The sequence below is a fragment of the Larus michahellis genome, chromosome 13 (assembly GCF_964199755.1).
Source record: "Larus michahellis chromosome 13, bLarMic1.1, whole genome shotgun sequence".
NCBI classification, from domain to species: Eukaryota; Metazoa; Chordata; class Aves; order Charadriiformes; family Laridae; genus Larus; species Larus michahellis.
Window position 1 is genome coordinate 9133392 of NC_133908.1, and position 19991 is coordinate 9153382.

At 36.0% G+C, this 19991-nt stretch overlaps 2 protein-coding genes across 17 annotated transcripts in view; both read left to right on the plus strand.

Moving 5' to 3' along the window:
* Nucleotides 1–19991, plus strand: part of LOC141750572 (uncharacterized) — a 104732-nt gene that overhangs the window by 37440 nt on the left and 47301 nt on the right. The gene's annotated exons all lie outside the window — the stretch shown is intronic.
* RIMBP2 (RIMS binding protein 2) overlaps nt 1–19991 on the plus strand; it is a 147931-nt gene that overhangs the window by 17528 nt on the left and 110412 nt on the right. For all 16 annotated transcript variants that reach the window (XM_074607008.1, XM_074607009.1, XM_074607011.1 and 13 more), the window contains exon 2: nt 17455–17592. The gene's annotated coding sequence lies outside the window, so the exon portion shown is untranslated. The remainder of the gene's footprint in view (nt 1–17454; nt 17593–19991) is intronic.

The window sequence follows — 19991 nt, forward strand, 5'->3', positions numbered from 1 at the left end:
TGAATTTTCATATTAAAAGAAATATTTTGGAAGATTTAACATTGATGGATATCTGCTTTTCATAAAGACATTTTTTCCCCTTCTTAGTCAGGAGATTTATACAGGTTTGAATTGATAGCTAATACAGAGCTTCCTTGTAGTCTGTGAAAAATAGTTATGGGCACATTTATCACAAGGGTGATTTCTTATACTAGTTTTCCAGTACACAAAGGTCGTCCATATTTGCGGCATGAATAAAGTTAAGAAATCATCCAGCGTTATGCTAAATAAGCTTTTTCTAATTTGTAAATTAAGGAAATTATTTGATAGTCATACTTCATTAAGGAAATACTTGGTAGTACAGAGATGTCACTTGCGTCTTTGACTTAGTTTATACTTGTAATTTTTATCTCAGAGTATTAAAAAAAAAAAAAAGGGGCAAAAGTTTCATCTAGATAGCCAGGTTGGTATTTTTCCCAAGAATCACATTTCTTGCTCTTGCCACAGTATCTACTGGCATGTTCTGTGATACTGTGGTTTTTGAGACGTATAGTTAAGAGTGCCTTTTTAGATGTAAGACACTTAACACTTGAATCGTTTGCATCAGGATCTCATGTCCAGAAGGTACCAAAGGAAGTGGATCTGAATTTGTCGTATAAACTCTCGCATTGAATTTCGGATAGATTTCTGCAGCTAGGTGTTTAACTAATTAAATTTGGAGCTATTTGGCACAGTACCTAAAAATATGGGAACCCTCAAGAGTGCAGTACTTTGGAGAACTGGTGTCAGCTAAAGCAAGAGCCATTAAGAAAATTAGAGTGATTGAGAATATTTTAAGCTGAAAGGGCAAAACAATGTAATAATGAATGCATAAAGAGGAGTAAAATTAAGGCAAGGATATGAGAAGTGATAAGAGGCTTTTGTAAACATGAGTTTGCTCAGTGCAGGTCCCACCAGTGCTAGTTTTTGCGAAGAGTTATCAGTTTGATGGAGGAAGTGTTTGTGTGCTAAGAAAGTTACAAAAGGATGGTGATCACTGATAGAAAAAAAGCATAGAAGAGTGGTCTGGAGGTTGCATGAATATAGTCGTTGAAGACTTCACTGCTCATGGATCAGTGACTTCAAGTAATTTGTCAGCTTCTTAGGGAAACAGTTGGCTTGTTTAAAATGGTCATTGCAATATAAACTATGGGAAAGGCGGCTTACATAATTGTTGGGCTTGAGATACACAGTGGACCAGGAAATGGTACCAAAATTGAAGTGGGAACATGCAAAGATTTTTTTTGCATCCAGTGGTCCTGTTCTGAAAGCTGAGATGTATCATGTTCTTGGAAGAGTTTTTCAGGGAATACAAAAACTCAGGTCTTCAAAGGTCTTCAGGATATGTGTTTCAAGTGGCTAAGCATCTTCAGTTTGGCATTGCTGTCCTCTTCAGGAACGTAAATGGAAGCTAGCTTTTTTCAAAAGCATTGAGCAGGTATAATGACTTCAGTGTACTGGGCTTTCAGAAAATAGGGCCACAAATAATTGCAGAGTTACACTCTGGTGGGGAATATTACACAGGGAGAATATTTCTGCCCTTACAAGTACATATAATCATCCCAATCAAATGCAAGAACTTGCTTATTGGCTGAAACAGTAAGATGCTAGTGTTTTCCCCAGGGTAATAGAAAGCTGGAACACTTCAGAGAGGATAATGTTATATGCTGAATGCGCTGTCAGGGCTCTAAGTGGGAGGTGAACTAACTGGGTGGAAATGCAGACCAATTCCATATCATTTTATCTCCCATGTACCTTTCCTTATAACAGCTGCACATGCTGGAAAGCAAACATACTGCCTTAGCTGACAAATGTCCTATTTAGTAGAGGAGCTTCAAGCTAGGTTTGCCAAAAACATGACCAATGTGTGATTGCACAGATCACTGTTACTTAACTACCAAGTACCAGATAAATAGGACAAGAGTAACCCCATTGTTATAGATCCTATGTTTATTGGCTGTTAAAATACAGCTTTGGGGCTGGGATTCAATCTTTTGAAACAGTTAAGTAGAAGAGAGATGCCACTTACCTGTGTTATAGGGAGGGTAAGGTAGGAATAGATCCTAGGCCTCCTTTAGTGCCATACCTGGTGTCCTAAACTATACTGCCTTTCTGTTAAAGTTGTATGGTAGCTGTAGGTTGGGGTTTTTTTTTAATATTTATTATTCTTCTTAGAAAAATAAAAAGCCCAACCTTTAGGTAATTTTTATTAAGTTCATGTGGAAGGGACTAGTTCACTTTGCCAGGTAGTTCAGTTATCAAATCAAACTAAATGTTTTTTTCTAGAATTTTTCCCATTGGTTGGGGTTTGCATTCTATTGCTTATCAAGTGTTTTTCTTGTGTCAACTGTCTGTTTTTATTTTATCATTCTCGTGATGATGGGATTTTTCTGTTCCAGTGCTGTGATTGCATGCCTGGATAGCCTCCAGTACAGCCTATTGTTCTTTCTTACTTTGAGTTGCAAGTGATAAGTGAGCTCTAACTTATAAATTTATTTATTAAAAATGCTAAACAACAATCTTCCCATTCACAATCAAGATCTCCATTCATCCAAAGCTAGATCTGTGTAATTACCCTCAAGCTAAACTTAGCATTTTCAGTAATGTTTCCTGTTTTCTGTAATAATAGGAATTGTTCAGTCTGGCTAAGATTGGAAATATATTTGAACAGAGATATGAGAATCAAACATCATCAGTGAATTGTTTTACTGACATGGACAATTAGGAATCACTTTTCCAACTTATATATCATGTACAGGTTCTTTTACTGACTGAGATACTTGTATAATCCATCATTGCTATGGTACTTCTGTGGTTCCATGTCAATAATATCCAAACTACTTGGCTTGAACAATTTTTTTCCTCTTTACAAAGAGGCTGAATGAATTATCTAAGGTCAGAGGCTGAGTCTTTGGAGTCAGGTGGTAGATCCCATTCTTGTGCTCTGATGACAAACATTTGTTACTCATGTATTCTTGATCCTATGAAAGAGGTGAGAGTCATTGAAGTGCTTTTCATTAGCAGCCCAAACTAGTGGGGGAAGCAATATTATTAAAGGTCATGACCTTGTCATAGCTAGGCCAGAAAATGAGTCTGTGATCACGTTCTAAGCTAGATGTTTTGCATATCACCAGAGCTCATTTTCAAAAGCAGGAAACGTGGGGTTTTTTAGCTGAAGTCAACAGAGTCTTCATGTTGTCAACTTTTTAAAAAATTCAGGTTACCTTATTGCCGCTGGTTTGTTGTCACTCTGCCATTTTGTGGTGTTACTATTCTGCATCTCTTTATTGCATGGCAAGCGTAAAAATGAAATTCAAGAACATTACCTTGAAAATAATATTCAAGAGCAGTGGAGTAGTTGCCAGTTTCCTGATAACCCAGAACAGTAGGGACTACAGACATCTCTCCCGTTCTTATCCAGAAGAGGGCAGTGGCAATACACCAGTCGTTTCAGATTACTTTTGCAAAAAATGTATGAGGGTTTCCTTCAAGATGGTAGACCTTGAGGAAGACCTGTCTAAAATACTGAGTACCGAGATGGATTTTATAACTGCGTTAAAGTGTATTTATAGGAGGTGGGGTAGGTGCATTGTCACTGAAATCTGAGCCCATCAGGAGCCCAGTAATTCCTATGAAATGTGGATCCTACTCTATGGAACCTAATGGTAAACTCTGGCACTAGCATCTGCCCAAGTGGAAAAAAGAGTTCCCTGTAGATATCGTTGAGAGCTAGGTAAAATATTGCCTTTTTCCTTCAATCTCATTAGTACCCCATTCTTACTGCAAAAATAGTATTCACAAAAAATAATTTAGATAATCAGTTGCTTTGCTTCAGTAATATTCTGGACTCCTTTTTGTTTGCTTTGAATGACTAATGATATAGGTCATGTTTTATTGAAAGAAATGCTGGCATAAAAGGAAGGTTTTATATGTCTTTACATGAACATGCTTTGAATGGATGTTCCAGGTAGGAATGCTGAAATGGCAATCTTGAAATACTCTCATGCTTCACAAACCCCAAACTGGAAATAGAAACACTGAATAGAATAATGAATGTTTAAGTAATCATGGGTTTTAGAGCTAACAAATGGCATGAGTAGTAATGATGGGTGTAGGAATATAAGGAACATGATATAACATAATTCAAAGAACGTAAAATTACTTCAGAGCAAAGGTCCACTTAGTTCAGTATACTTTCTTCAGCTGTGATCAACATTCTGCTTGGACAAAAGTAAGAGCAAGGCAAATGCATAGTTATACTTTGTGTGCATATTCTTCCAGTCTCCAACAATTTGCTGCTGAGGAGACTTTCTAAAGAAGAGATGGTGTCCGTACTAACTCTTAGTGGGTATTTCGCATACCACGTGCTAAGTAACTTCACACAACAATCTTTTTCTTAAGCAGATTCTTTGCACAAAAAAAAATATTTAAAAAAATGCTTATATAAAAAGATGTGAACTGTTTAATTGGGCTGCTATAAATATTTACCTCAATTTTCATCCTGCTTACACTCCAGATATTAGTGAAGTGTGAGATCTTAACACTTTTTGATGAGCTTGTTCATGAATCAGGCGTTTAAGATTATTTACACTGGATCAAGGGCTTTGCTTGGTAATGATGCTTTACATCTTCCTAACCATGTTCTACATTTTATGCTTTTTTGCCACTATACCAAGAAGTGATATTTGCATGTCGGAATCCTACGGCACACAAACATTTTCCTTTGAAAGGCCATGAATACAAAATGGAATTAAAGACGTCATACTGAATTCAGTGTCTAATGTGGATTCTCACATGACCTGTTGTCTTAAAGACTGATACCCTGCTTCCCTGTAGCCTGAAATGTATTTAGAAAGCTGACAGAAATCGCTATGCAACCCCACCAGGTGTCATCAGTGGAATATTTTGGGATGTTGTCTTGTCTAACCAATGAACATATTTTAGTATATGCTCAAAAAAATTAAGGTAAAATTTTGATACTTTCTTTTGAAATCCATTATATGATTTTCAAAGACAGCTTGGTTTCAAAATGTCCGGTACCACAGAGATAATTAGTTAGAGACTATGCACGTAGTCATCCTTTCTAAAAAGTGGTGGAGTGTGGAAGATAAACAACCAAATACGTTTGATCTCAGCCTGGTGCTCATGAGACTACTTGTTTCTTAAAACTAAGCTAAATACTCATTCTCTTCAGACGTTTAAGAAGTAATCCTATTAAGCTCACTGTACATCCTTTTGATAGAAACAGTTTATATACAATTTATCTTGCAATTGCATCCATTTCAAGCATCCAGTTTATTGCAAGATGGTTCTTTAAGCATCCTTGTCTCAAAACATGATCTCACCTGTATAACCATTTGATATTCTGTCGTTTGGTTGCTGTGGCTTGCAGAACCTCTTTTTGGAGTAATTCTGGGGCTGGGGCTTCACGTGACTGAAAGGTCATTTACTAAATGACCAAAATGGAAATATTCTCCATTGTGTGTTTGGAGCATATTTGGGCTATGGAAATGAAGGGAGCACAGATAAAGGATGGCAGAGTGGACCACAGGCATAGTGCATCTTCCTGGTATGTTGTAGGCTGGTCACCTTGTTTTGTATTATCTGGGGGTTTGTGTAGGAAGAATTGACTGTGAATTCTCTGAGCTTGTTTTTCTTATAGTGCCAAATAGAATAAATTGCTTGAAAAGAATTTTAAGTAAATTGCATTTCAAACTAGAGGGACGAGTATACATTTAGTTTAATTAAAGGGACTAAAATCAGGCAGGAAGGGAGATTATCTAGCAAGAACCCTTAATCTGCTGGGAGACAGCTCTGTTACTAGTAGGAAGCCCAGTTAATAGATGCAGCAGGGTCTGGAACATTTTTGTTTGCTCTCTCAACTTTGTTATGTGTGCAGCTCTTTCTCCTCCCGTTTTTGGTTTTGTTTGTTTGTTTGTTTTATTTAATTAAAAAATACTCACAAGATGAAACATGGTTCCATCTACTGCTGGTTGTTCTGTCATCATGTGAAGCTACTTTTTTTCACCAATTTTCAGTGGCTAGTAAGAGTCTGAATTTCTCTTCTCTTGTGTGTCTGTGTCTCATGACAGACCCCAAAAGTAACAGGTTTCAGATCACCTTCTTATGTATCCTGATTCAGAAATGATTGAAATGCCACAATAGTACTCCTATCCTTCACCCAAATTTTCCTTTGGTGTAATATCTCCTGTGTGTCATGAATATTTTCAGAGTTTCCTGTATTGTACATGCATAGCTGTCTCACAGCTCTCAACCTGCAATTACAGCTCTCCCTTGTAAATATTTAAATGGCAGTTCAGCTTTCAGACAGAGTACACCAGTGACAAAGATCAAGCTTTCTGACCTATTGTTAATTTGTTCAGTGTAATAGGATTCGCTTGGTCTCATTTTTTTGTATTTAAGAGAAGAAATTTGGAAACAGAGAGGGGGTTAGTATTTCTCATTTTTGTTGCTAATTTACTTTTGGTACACCTATTCTAATAGATCTTAAAGAAAAAAGTCACTAGAAAGTTGTATCAGTTATGCATGAGAATAGGAAAGATAGAATTTAAGTACGATAACATTTAGGCTCTTTATCAAGAAATGACAAATTTCTGTTACACCATGATGAAAAAAAAATCAGCAAACAATGCAAAAGTGGAAATGTGTCTAGACCAATCAGAAAATCTGCTATTCCAAATTTATTTGGTGTTTCATAGCCCTTTTTGAGAGATCAGTTCCTGCTTAGCACATCAGAAACCTCCAAAGTAATTTACAAGCAAAGAGTACAGTAACAATAGCTGCTTACTTCACAGATGGAAAAGGGCAAATTCTGTGCTCGGGATGGCAAGGATTCTGCCCTAATCAAGAAACAGTCTGATGAGAGCCTGACAACAAGTTTTAGTAATGACAGAGATTTGGAGGGACAGGAGGCAGGTTAAAAAATGAGTCAGTGTGTGTGATGTCAAGTAGAAAGAAATAGCAAAAATAGCTCCCAAGCTGTAGGATCTAATGATTGGGAGGATATGGCTGTGCTATCTGCAACACTGCAATAAGGAACGAACATAAATTAGCTTTTAGCTCTTTTCTTTGAGAGAGAAGAAAAAAAAAATATTTGGATAGAGCTAGTTAAAGATAATGGAAGGGCAGAGGCTATTCCTCGTCATTCCAATCTCCGCTTTCAATGAAGGTCACTGAAGGCCAGCACCTTTCCCTTATGCCCAGTTAAAAAGTGTCAAATATTTAAAAGTTCATCTTAGAAACTTCTTAGGAGACGGAGCCTCTCATTTCTCTGATCACATGCCTGCCAAATAAGAAAGATTCTCCAGATTAATGGAGAATATTTTCATTTTCTCTTGAAATAGTACCATCATTGCAGAAGGCTTATTAATCTTTTCTATTAAAATACCAACAGTAAAAAAATATATTCTGTGGTTGTTAACTATGGTATTAGATGTTGACATTGAGCAATTCCGTATTGACACATTTCTCTTTGGATCCAGTAAGTATTTCTCACCAAAAGAATGCTTATATGTTATTATATTTCTGGAGTGAACATTTAGTTAGCAACTCCATATCTGCTGTGTATATGCCTTCAAGGGAAGTGAGTTTGCAAGTATTAGCAGAAAGCTGTTTCTTGAAAAATTATATCTGATTTGAGAAGTATGAGCAATGGTTTTGTTTGAATCAGAATACTGTCCTTTTAATTTGAAACAGTAATTTGTTAAAAAAAAAAATACATCTTGTGTAGGTATTGTAGAGATATGAAGGTCTGCAAAAAATTAGATTAAATTTGGGTTTTCCTGGTCAAAGGATGGAGGTCAGGATTTATATACAGCAGCATGATTTTCAGAGTGCATCTGTAATAGGTTTGAAATACCAAAGACATTAGTAATGGCAAATATTCTTTAAGCCAATATGTTTTGGAAACTTTAATTATTTAAATCTTCACACACGATGGAGACAAAGGCATATACAATGCCAAATCAACCTGAATTTCAAGGAAAGTTCAGAATCCTATTGAACAGAAATTCATATAAGATATACATTGGGATCTTTTCAACCTGACGGGATCAGTCAGTGCCTCAAACCTTAACTCCTTCTAAAAATTGGAATTGCATTTTACTGAAAACTGTGTAAAGGGAAAGTACATATTTTCATTCATTAATGAAAAGCACTTACAGATACATATATTTGCATTCTCATGATTTAATAATATTAACAGAAAAAAGAATTGCTCATACAAATATGCACATGTGTCTGTATAGAATATGATAGTAAGTGGGGTGAATGAATCTGAACAACTTCTACTTCTTCCTAGTAGAGAATGGATAAAAAGGGCAGCTTTCAAAGAAAGCAGAGTATTAATTTCATGGCTAACATGTCATAAATTGCAAAGCACTTTGCTGTGGAAAGAACTGCAAACTATTTATAATAATAGTAAAGCATGAAGATGGAAAATCTCAATTATTGCTTTGGAAATGGAATTATCTATTATGAAAAATGTAACACCTGCATACCCTGAAAAGTTAACGTTTCAATTATAAAATAGAAAATTTGTGCAGAAACACAGGACAAAGTTTTTGTACCCATTGAAACAAATCAGTGGAAATTCATAGAAGTATGTGTACGTGTGTATATAGGTAGAGCTCTTTCAGTGAGAAACAGAGAGGCTTATATAAGTCTTTTTAATATAGGAGTATAGGGAGAGTTAATATATCTGAACAGTTCACAACTGTGTTCTTTGCCAAACAGCCCCTACTGATTGTTTCAGATTCAGATGTAGCAGATTTGTACAAGTAAATTTGAACTTGGAGTCATCTTGAAAATAGTTGTGCCAAACTAGCTGCACCTCTCTGATCAGTTTACCTTAAGCAGCTAAGCTTCCTATAATACATTGTCTATTCTGCCATTGACACTCCCTGTCTCAATATTGATTTGTGTTTTCCATGTCAGGACAGGACGTCTAAGTGTATGATAGAAGTGTGATGTAAAAATTCCAGTTTATCCTCACAGTATATAGATAAAAGACCTGCCATCTAAACTTAGCTTTTGGAGTAACTAGAAAACTGTGACCAAACTACAGATTCTTAAAATTAGCAGAAAACTAAACAATGAAGTATGTAAATATAATCCCTAATTCATTGGGTTTTCAGGAACTGCAAAATCAAAACTTTATCAGTCGCAGTTTTGTAAAACCTAGCTAAAATGTTGGTTTTCTTTGTAGTTTTTATGTTTGTTATGGATATTTAAAAGGAAGGAATGCTTGCAATTCTTGGAGCAGAGGTTAAGGCCAGCCAAATACTGGGAAAGCTCTTGTGCTGGCCTTCTAGTTTTGCAAGTTGGTCTTTGTTTCTTATTTTATATGCAGCCATAAAGGAATGGACACAGCTATAAAGTTGATTAAAGAAGGGACTTAATTAAGACTTGTAATTAAACTAGTGGAGAAAATTACAATGGAATTGAAAATTCAAAATGAGCCTGTGTGATGTAAAGGCTAATGGTGTTAAGGCAGTAATCTCTATGAAATAATTGATACTGTAGCCATTAGTCTTTTCTAATGAGATTAAGGACGAGGTGGCACGATCTTGCTAATTAATTTGTTTTGTGACTTTGAAATATGAAGTAATAGTACAAAACTGTTTAATACACCAGAAAGCTCTCAAATTGTAGGACAAATATCATCAAAGTAATTCCATATTCTCAGTTGTAATAAGGATGGAGGATAATATTTGACTTAACACTAGAAAATTAAAACAAACATATATTGCATGATTTAGCCTTACTGATGGACAGACATCAGGAGATGGATTCTCCAGGTGGTATTTGAGATGTTTTGTGAGGACTTCATACTAACCATTACTGGCATCAAACCTGGTGTGTGGACCGTTTCTGAGAACATTAGTGTAGCACTTTCAAAATTTTATTTTCATATTAAATTGAGTCCTTTCCTGCTAGTTGAGTATCACCTTTGAGCTAAATGGAAAAAAAAAAAAAAAAAGAAAGAAAGAAATGCAAGAGTAAGGAAATAAAATTATTTTCATTTCTTCTTAAAGAAACATCAGGTATTACAGTGATGCAGAGGTTCTCTTATTTTAAGTCATTGGTTTCTCAGGCAAGACACATCATATTTCTTTCCCTCCTCTCAGATTTCTCCATGACGGCTCCATGTTTTCAGTGAACTTTATACTGACACTTCTCACCTGCGCAACAACTATTGGAGCACCTGTGTCATGTGTCCCCCATATATTCTAATCTGATGGAAAATATCCCCTCTTTTCTTGCAGTCAAATCCTGGTCTTAGAGTGCAAGATGAGGGGAGTAAGGCAACAGAAGAGCAAAATATATTCAGAGTAGAGAAATTATGGGTCTGCAGTGTTGTGGTTAACAAGTTCAGAAATGATAGTTTAGGGAGCATGAAATGCCATGTTGCTTCACTTGTTGAGTTCTTTGATTAACAGCAACTGTCTTCTTGCAGGGCAGTAATAATTTCGCAAGTGATTAAAAGGTTTTTATTCTTCCTCAAACAGTAACTTTTCCTAATTCCTCAAGGCTTGCTTCTTAGGAGGTATTACTATGTTAAAAACTTTTTGGTGTTGTAGAAAGCTTGTTACCTGTTCTCCAGTCTCTCCCCTGTTCCTGTAATTTCCAGTTAACCTCAGCAATATTCATGTGTCAGTGGCTGTGTAGATTGGATATCTGATTTGGATAAGATTTGGTAATGCAGAATTTTAATAATTTTTTTTTTTTTTTTCAGTGAAAAACTAAAATATGAAGTAAAATTGCAAAGCACATGAAGTGGTTTTTCTGCTGGCACGGCTGTATGAAGTGTAAAGTGTGTTTTTACATGTATTGTTTGTAAAGGTGGTTGCCTGCAGCCGAATCACTGCACTGTGACCCTGTCAGATGCTGTATAAACTACACAAGGTCAGGTGTGGGCCAATGATGTGGTAGGAAACTAAGGAACCATCCCTGGAAGCTGTGGGCAGTTGTGCTGAGAAAAAAAGACAACATTTTATGTTTCCTTGGGGTTTGATTTTTGGATCAGTTCTTTGTTCTAGATCTAGGAGGAACTGTGGGAGAGTTCTGAAAGTAGTGATGATGCTGTCTTTTAGGTAAGATGCAGTACCCCATCTGTTTGGGGTTTTTTTTATGGTTATGAAGGTCACATTAGTTTTTGCATGTAATATAGTGCTATTTCAATGTCACAACACTTTCAGCTTTTCTTGTTGATGAAAATATGAAAGCAGATGTAAAATTTAATAATTTCTAATTTTTAAAAAAGATGCCATATGTGAACTAATACGGACAAATAGAGATTGTAAGATTGTTGAGGCATGCGGTGTTTTTCTGTGCTGTGGGTAGTACAGTGTGCCATGTCCCTTGACTGACACTCTGCAATATTGTATTGCATTACCACAATACAGATAATGAATTTGTTCTCTGTAGTATTTTTAATTTAAAAAATCAAGAGGCATTTCCACAGTGCTGCTAGTCCAGGGTTTGCCTTATTGTTACCTATTTAGACTTAATAGCACAGTAATAAATTGTAATAAATTAATTATAGACAGTAAATAAAATATATTGTCTTGCTTAGCATGTGTATTAAATATATCTTTCTATGCACACATGCAGACACCTACACAAAGTGTAGAGCTGCACAATCTTTGCACATTGTAATGCTACTGATTATTTCACTAATACTGAATATTTCTCTGATTGAGGAAGAAGAAGAAGGGCACGTGTGAAAAGCAGAGGCAGGTCAGGGTGATCCTTTCAATGTAAGAGGAGAGCTTGAAATCTAGTTTGTGAAGGATTTATTGAGGTGTTTTGCGTTACAAATACAACATTTAAGAACTGCTTTAGAAGACTGATAAATTTATAATTGTTGACATTTTGCATTCCATGTTGAATGTTTTTGTCTTTCATGTAACTTGGCTACTGATTCTTCAATCACAATGCATTTGTCATTTGCAATATAAGATCAAAGTCTATTGCTGAATTATTTTGAATGTATAGTTAGAGATTGCAAAATATATGACATGATGACAGCATCTTTCAAATTAGTTTCCAAAACACTGTTTCATAACCCTGTCAAGTAAGGAATATTGATGTAATTTGGTTTTGTAGCTATATTGTTTTACCTTCAAAGTTGTTAAAGTATTTGTATCTCAGCAATCAGAAAAAGTTTAGCTATCATAAAATACATTGGATGTTGTAATCTGCATGAAATAGTGTTTTAGACTTCAATGTGACTTACAGTTTTAAGGAAACTGTAATGAAGGTGTGACTTTATAGATGCTCCTTAGAATGTCAGTATTCAGATTTAGACCTCTGTCTTTTGCTGACATTTGTGTCTTGCTGATTTCAGCTTGAAAATATAAGAAATATGTAAACTGATAAAGACTTAGATCTCCAATGGACCATGACAAAAAGCCTCATGCTGCACCTCTATGTATCAATACTTCATGTCACTGTATTATGAAATAGCATAATAACTAAGTAATGTTAAAATGTAAGATATCACAATGCAGTTTTGGGGACTTGCACATTGCTTTTGCCTCTTACTCTATCTGGAGTCAGTCACCCTAAAGTATTATGGCTTCAGAAGTGTGGCTTATGAAATGCCTACTTTTCAGTTGGTTTTAAATTAGAATGAAGATACCAAAATATCAAAGCCCCAAATCAGAGGATGAAACTTAAAAGCAGCCATTCTTCAGGGTTAAAAAAACCCAGAGGGAATGCACACACCTCAACTCAGCACCTATTTCTTTGTATTTACTCTTTATTTATAATGGAGATGATGTGAAAATGAATGTAAAAACAACTAATTTGCCATTAAGAGCATAACTCCTCTGTATTCTGCTTCCTTTGTAAACCGTTTCTGTGCTCTTTTGGCTCCAAACAGAGCTGTTAAGCAGTGTCCAGCAGTAACTTCAGTCTATTGCTTGACCTCCTGTGCTCTGCCTCCTAGGCGATTTTCCGAGAACGACTCTTTCCGTTCTTGAGCTGACTTTCATATCATGTGTATGCTATAGCAGTGATTTCTGGAAAAGATCTGTTTGTAAAGGGTCAACTATTCTAGCTGTTTCTCTTACCTGAAACTTTCTAGAGTGAAGACTCTGTAAGTATTACCATAAGCATATGGTTCCAAGTGGTCATTTCTTACCTGCATTTATAATAATACTGTAGATAGTAGAGCTGTAGACTTGTGAAACTCCATTTGACTCCTTGTTTATACTCAGATAGCCCTTTGGAAAGACAAGAATTTCAGAAGAATGGTAACAGATCTGTTTGAAAAGCTGTTTGCAAATCCCGTGCTTGAATACCAAGCCTTGAGCACTTCAGAAACTACCCTGTTCCAGTGTTCCTGTAGCTGTGAGCTTGCACTTTCAAGGCCTTTGCCCATAAAACATCCTGCTGCCCATTGACACAATCCTTGCAGCAAAATGTTAGTGTTACAGGTGTGAGTATGCTTCACTTCGTTTGTTTATGTTTTTAAGAAATAATTCGATCTCTCAAAAATGAACTTTGATAAACTCACACTGCATAAAGTAACTTCTCAAAACATACCTTCCTCTAACAAAAGGCTTTGTTGTTATGAAACAGTTCTTTAGCAGTCAGCTTGCACCTTAATGAGTCATTCAGGTAAACAGGTTCCAGTGAAGATTGAATTACGATCTATTCAGCTGACACAAAGCAACCACTAGTTCTTCTCAGGAAACTCATGAATAAATAAAAGATCCTGTGCTCCCAGGCCGAAGCCTAACAGAAATGTAAGGATGCATGCTTTTCAGTGTGATTTCCCATGTCCTACAAATGCAGCCTTGATGTTGCCATCAGAATTAGATTGGTGCTGATGAAGACATCAAACATTATGTAAGTAAAGACATTTAAAAATAGATGGAAATGTGGGGGTATGAGTAGAAGTATCTATCATTAACTCTGAACAATCTGTTAGACGATAACCTCTGATATTTAGCTTGTGCATAGAGGATGCAATTCATATGCTTTGCCATTTTATGTGTGGAGGGGCACTGTCCAAAGTTATTTTTAGAATTCCATTTTAGTGAAAAATGTGAGTTTTAAAGTCTTTGGAAGAACTTTTTCATACTTATCATCTACTGAGGCCAATAAATATGTCAGCTCTTCTCTGTTGTTACATTATGGTTTTTAGCACAAATTCAGACTCCAGAGGGTGTTGTGCTACATACATGTAACAAGAGTAATTTCTGAGGAGTTCACAGTTTAGCAGGTGATATAGGGTTAATAAGACAGAAAAAGCAAGTGAGAGGAAGTCATGGGACAACAGTGCTGAGGATGAGAGTAATCTTGGCGTGTCACCTGGCTGAATATTATTTAGTTTGCATAGGTACTGAAGCAACTGAGAATTTTAAGGGGAACAGTTGAATACCTTTGACAAATGCTCACAGGGAAGCTTTTCTCAGGCTTAAGGAAGACACACAGAGATGCTTTTGTGAAAATGTGGCTTTTGAGGGATGAAAGGTGGGACTGTTGGCTGAACAGAGGTAGGAACTGATACTTTGATAGTTTTTAACAGGATATAGGCAGGACAAGATCTAAGTGCTGTTTACTGGGAGGAAGGAAGCTATTGTCATGTTTCCCCTGCTGACCGCACAGTGCAGTGTGTTGGATCCTGAACACGCTACAGTGTGTGGGCTGCCTTTGAGTATTTCTGAAATTCTTTCCTACCCTCTGACAGTATAGCTGAAATGAAGCCATCTCTGCAAAGATGGGGGCTCATCTGAATTTCGTTTGCGGAGCTTAATCAGCAAATCTTTCTATTCAGATTTTTTATTTTCTAGTTTTTTAAATGCAACCCAAATAAAATATTATGGAAAGATGCCTTATTGCTTCACAGCTGCAGTTGCAACATCATTTATTTCTAAAACTGTTCTTTCAAGAGCTCTGACATCTTTGCACACATTTATTTTGACCTGAATATTGCAAAAAGAGGGATGTGAAGATACAGCATGTGGTTCAGAGTTGTGAAGACTTTGTGCAAAAGTGAGGATACAGCAAACAGTCTCACAGAAATTAGCTGTAAAACACCCTCTGTTTTCTGCAGGAATATGTCTGTGTGGTGGGTTGATCCTGGGTGGATGCCAGGTGCCCACCAAAGCCACTTTATCACTCCCCCTCCTGAGCTGGACAGAGGAGCGAAAGTATAACAAAAAGCTCATGGGTTGAGATAAGGACAGGGAGAGATCACTCACCAATTACCATGATGGGCAAAACAGACTTGACTTGGGGAAGTTAACTTAATTTATTACCAATCAAACTCAATACAGTCTGAAACTGGTTTCAGTTTATGGAGTCTTTCAACTAGAAAAATACTTGAAGATGATTAAATTACTTCCTAACAGACGTGCCATGGTAAAATTTATTAAAAAGATAGTTATAGAAAGGTCAACAAAGGTGCTGATGACCTTAGATTGGAAAATCTTTTCATTTGTGGGCAGAAAATAATCTAATGGTTAGAGAAATTGATCTCCATGAAACATGTGTTTTAAATACATGACTCCCTTCAGAGGAAGTTAGTTTTCTGTTGAGAGTAATGTTTATATGAAGAAATTAATTATCATAAGTAGAATACTCTATTATTAAATACTTATGGGTGTGCTGTATCTATACAAATTATGTATTTATTTATTTTAGTTGTTAGTGCTATAGTGCTGCCTAAAAATCTCATTCAAAAATCAGGTGCTCACTGTACAGATTAGAGTCCCGGTTTAGGGACAAGATACAATACAAAAGCACAGACGAGCAAATGAGCATCTCGGTATAATTTACCTTTTCTATTTAGTCTTAAAAGTGAGAAATTCTGGGGAAAAAATTACCTTTACACTTGTATTTCTTCTGTTCTTTTAGTCAATGCTCATAATGCTGTTGAATACTCCGCCTTTCCAATGCATGTATGTGACAAGTAATGCGCTGTACATGTTTTAATTCAATGAATGGCGTATGAATAGGCATATAAATCTACTGGCCCCATGCGCTGCTCAAATGCTTGATGTTGGACATCTTTTGGAAGTTTTAGAGGGAATTGGAGTTTTAGAGGGAATGTAACCATGCCAGTAGAACTTTTTTTTGCACATATTTGCATGCTGTCCTTCTAGTCAATTCATTCTATCACTTGAATTACAGCCTCGTAAATTAAGTCTTAAAAATCATACTTATATAGTGGAAACAGCCACCTATTCATTACTGTCCGTGAAGTGGACAGTCACATAGGTATCTTTATATGTAATCATCTTAGTGATTTACTAAACTGCTTCTGGGAATAGGAAGAACAAGTTAATTGGACTTCGTGCCAGACTTTACATCAAACTTTGATTCATTTAAAACTGTCACAATGCTGATGCTATGTTACTTTTTTTATAAATCCTTTTTTATTTTTAAAAGATTTTTCACCATTTTTCATGTGTTATATTAAAATTGATTGACTTACAGTGTAAGGAGGGGAAGCTAATTTTGCCTGAGAGGAGAACTGCTTTATTGGATCTTTTCTTGGGTTACAAAGCTAAACCATAAACAATTAGGATCTTCCTCAAAGATCAGTGGGAGTTTTTTCATTGGTTTCAGTGTCTCTGGGTTGTGATTATCTCAATAATTTGTGGTCTCTATTGCATCATTTTGCAAATGGTGTTTGATTGTTGACTGGAACAGAAAATACTAAGCAAAGGATTAAGTAGTTTTGATCTATCCCAAATTCAGGATCTTTTAAGGTTCCTGGGAAACATATGCATTTCAAATTATATTTACATTAAAATGTAGCTTATTTGAGCTAGTTGTTCCCAAGCCTTTAAAAAGCACTTTCAGAATGTTGACATCGCTGACTCCGTCCAAAAGAAATCTGAAATATCAAACCTAATGACCCCTCTTAAGCGAGGGAGCACTGTGAGTTGTGTGGGTAAGCTGGCAAAAAACCCCAAGATTTTAGCAGTACTTTGTATAAGCTTTACTAGAACTTTGTTGTTAATAGAAAGAGATATTCTGACAAACTTGCAGACTGTAATGATAACTAATAGACAGAATTTTTCTGCTTAGTTCTATGTCCTTACATTTTATAGAGGTAATATTGAAACTGAATTTTTTCATTTACTCTCTGAAATTAATTTCCGGCAAGGGACCAGTGACCATACTATTTAAGTCTTATTTTGGAGGTTTATGTTGGACTTCAGTCTTGTTGACTGCCCTGACAAAATGTTTATTCAGCAAGGCTAAATATAGTAGTTTAGATTGGCTTCTATTGTATGTAATGTATATTTAACCATCCCTTTCAAACAGCTTTTGGGGGCATGTGCAATGAAAACATGTTAATGAAACATGTGTTTTAGGAAGAGCAAGTTCTAGTCAGATAGTACAAATGCAGTTTTAACAAATTGGTCACTTGACTTATGTTTTATTTTACAGTTTGGAAATGATCCATCATGTCTGCAGCCTGCAACATCACAGAAAACATTTGATCAGACCCAGTTTTTAGAAGAGACCCAGATTTCTAAGTCTCATGTCACCACCTTAAATCAAGAGCATCTTCACTGGCAGATTTTAGTAAGTCCTGTCTTTGTTTTTACTGTTTTATGGCTATTGATGAATTTAAAGACAAATCTAGTTTTGCAGTCCATGCTCCTGCTTTTGTTTGGTTTGGTGAGGTTTTTGTTTGCATGTGCACTAACATCAGGGGGTTGGGGTTTTCTGTGGGGGAGTGTTTGGGAGAAGGAGGCTTTAGCTCCACGATCTTTACAGCAATACATTTTGGATTAATTTCTTAGAATCATGTAGAACAGTAGTAGTACTTCAATAATATACATATGTATTTGGGAGATAATTTAACCATGAAATGGGAGTTTAATAAACAAAATTGTGATATAAATAGTAATGCCAATGCTTTGTTCTGGATGCATGAATACAAAAGTGCAGGATCCAGTGCTTAATGCTTATGATCAGCACATTCCATTCTGTTTTAGTATATACATCCTGACACTTGATTCTGAATGTCAGCAGGTTTATTCTGGTTGGATTTCTTTGTGTTTGCACACGTTCTGATTTCCAGACACCTTTTGCATTCAGACAAGAACCTTTTAGAAGGGTTCTTTGAATATAAAAGCTATAGGATAATGTTAGAAGAATGTTAGAAGATGTTAGAATGTTAGAAGATAATGTTAGAACCTGAAGACTAGAGATGAATATGTGTGCCAGTGAAGTGCCTTGAATTCTTCCTTTTACATAAAATACTTTCACTTAAGTACAAAGACATTTCAATACATAAATGGAAAAATTTCTGTTTCTTTTTAAAATCAGAGTTGCAGATGGAGCACTACTTTTTGTTTCCTATAATTAACAGCTGGTTTATCTGCTTTTGCTTTCATTACACCAAGGAATTTGCTTCTTTTTGGCCTGGACTATGAAATTATAATGGGGGTGGGTTTTGTTTTGTTTGTTTTTATTTTACTTGATAATGAAAACAAAAAGATTGTGAAAAAGGAAGACAAGCTTTTGGCAGTTTTTGGAGAAACTAGGTTGAACTAGTTGTCTTGAGTTGAATTTTGGAGTCCATTTTCAGTAGTAAATACAGATGGGTGTGTAAAGGAGGAAATCTACTGTGTACATGGTTATCCTCTAAAAACTTGCCAGTTGCCCGAGATAGCTAAGCCGTAATTTCACGGTTGTCCTTTTCATAGAAGTGCCTGCTTAATTAAGCTAATTCTCCCCCTGCCGGCCCCAGGGTTATTTTTAGCACAGATCAGTTCCTCACGCAGTTCATTCTACAGCTGCAGAAGCAGTCGTAATGTCACATTTGGGAAGTGTAGCATGCCTATGGGGAGTAAGCGATGGGCAGGTGACTGGTCTCATGCCACTTCCAGCAGAAACGAATCCTACAGTACCTTTTGCAGAGAGATGGTAGAATCTCCTTCCTTGGAGAGATGAAAACCTCAGCTGGTGAAAGCCATGAGCAAACTGGTCCAGCTCTGAAGTTGGCCCTGCTTTGAGCAGGAAGTTAGACTACGTGACCTCCAGAGTCCTCCAATCTAAATTATCCTATGGTTATATAAATATGAATGCTTACTTACATTGTATAAATTTTCCTTATATATGACTATATACCTGTCCTTACAAAATGGCCCCATTAGATTTCTAGTAAATACAATCAATTCTTGAAAAGTATACAACAGGGAATACTAAAATCATGTTTGGTATTGTATGGTATCCTTCTGTAGACTCTGTTAATGATTAAAGATAATATTCTTAAATTCTATAGAGAAAGTATTGTATTACTTTTAATGTATAAGGGGCAGAGGAGTTGCTAGTAAAGGTTTATTCTGTAAGTGTGCTTTATAGCTGTTAACAGTTTTTACACTCTGCATAGAGTTGATTGCAATTTATTATTGCATAATTGAAGTTACACCTGTATTTAAACAAGACCCGATCCTATAACTGGACCTGCATATATGAATGTTTGCTACTACTGTATCCTCTCCCATTTCTAAAAATGAGCTATTGTGCCAGCCTAAAAGCACATATGTCCATATCTGTGTGAAGAACATGTGCATACTGTAAGTCCTTTAGACCCTTCAGGACTGGCGGGTATTACAAAAAATAAGATACTGTGATTTATTTTCCAATGATAATGAGTTCTGAGGAGCATGTATTTGGTCAGTTACTTGATCCACACCTCTTAGTGACTGAGTTATAACACGCATTTCGTATATCACCTTTGATCTTCAAAGCACTTTGCAACCAATAACTAACAATAATTTAAAGAAAATTCATAAAAAGATACCATTTTTAAACCTAATGTTATCACTGTTCTTATGTTGTACCTCACTGAACTGAAAGTAAAGGCTTAAAGCTTTTCTTTAAGAGCCTGATATTTGAAGCTTCAGGTTCTAAATTTGGTGCTGGATTTATCCATTTGAAGGATATGAGTTTGATTGCATCAGAAGTAATTA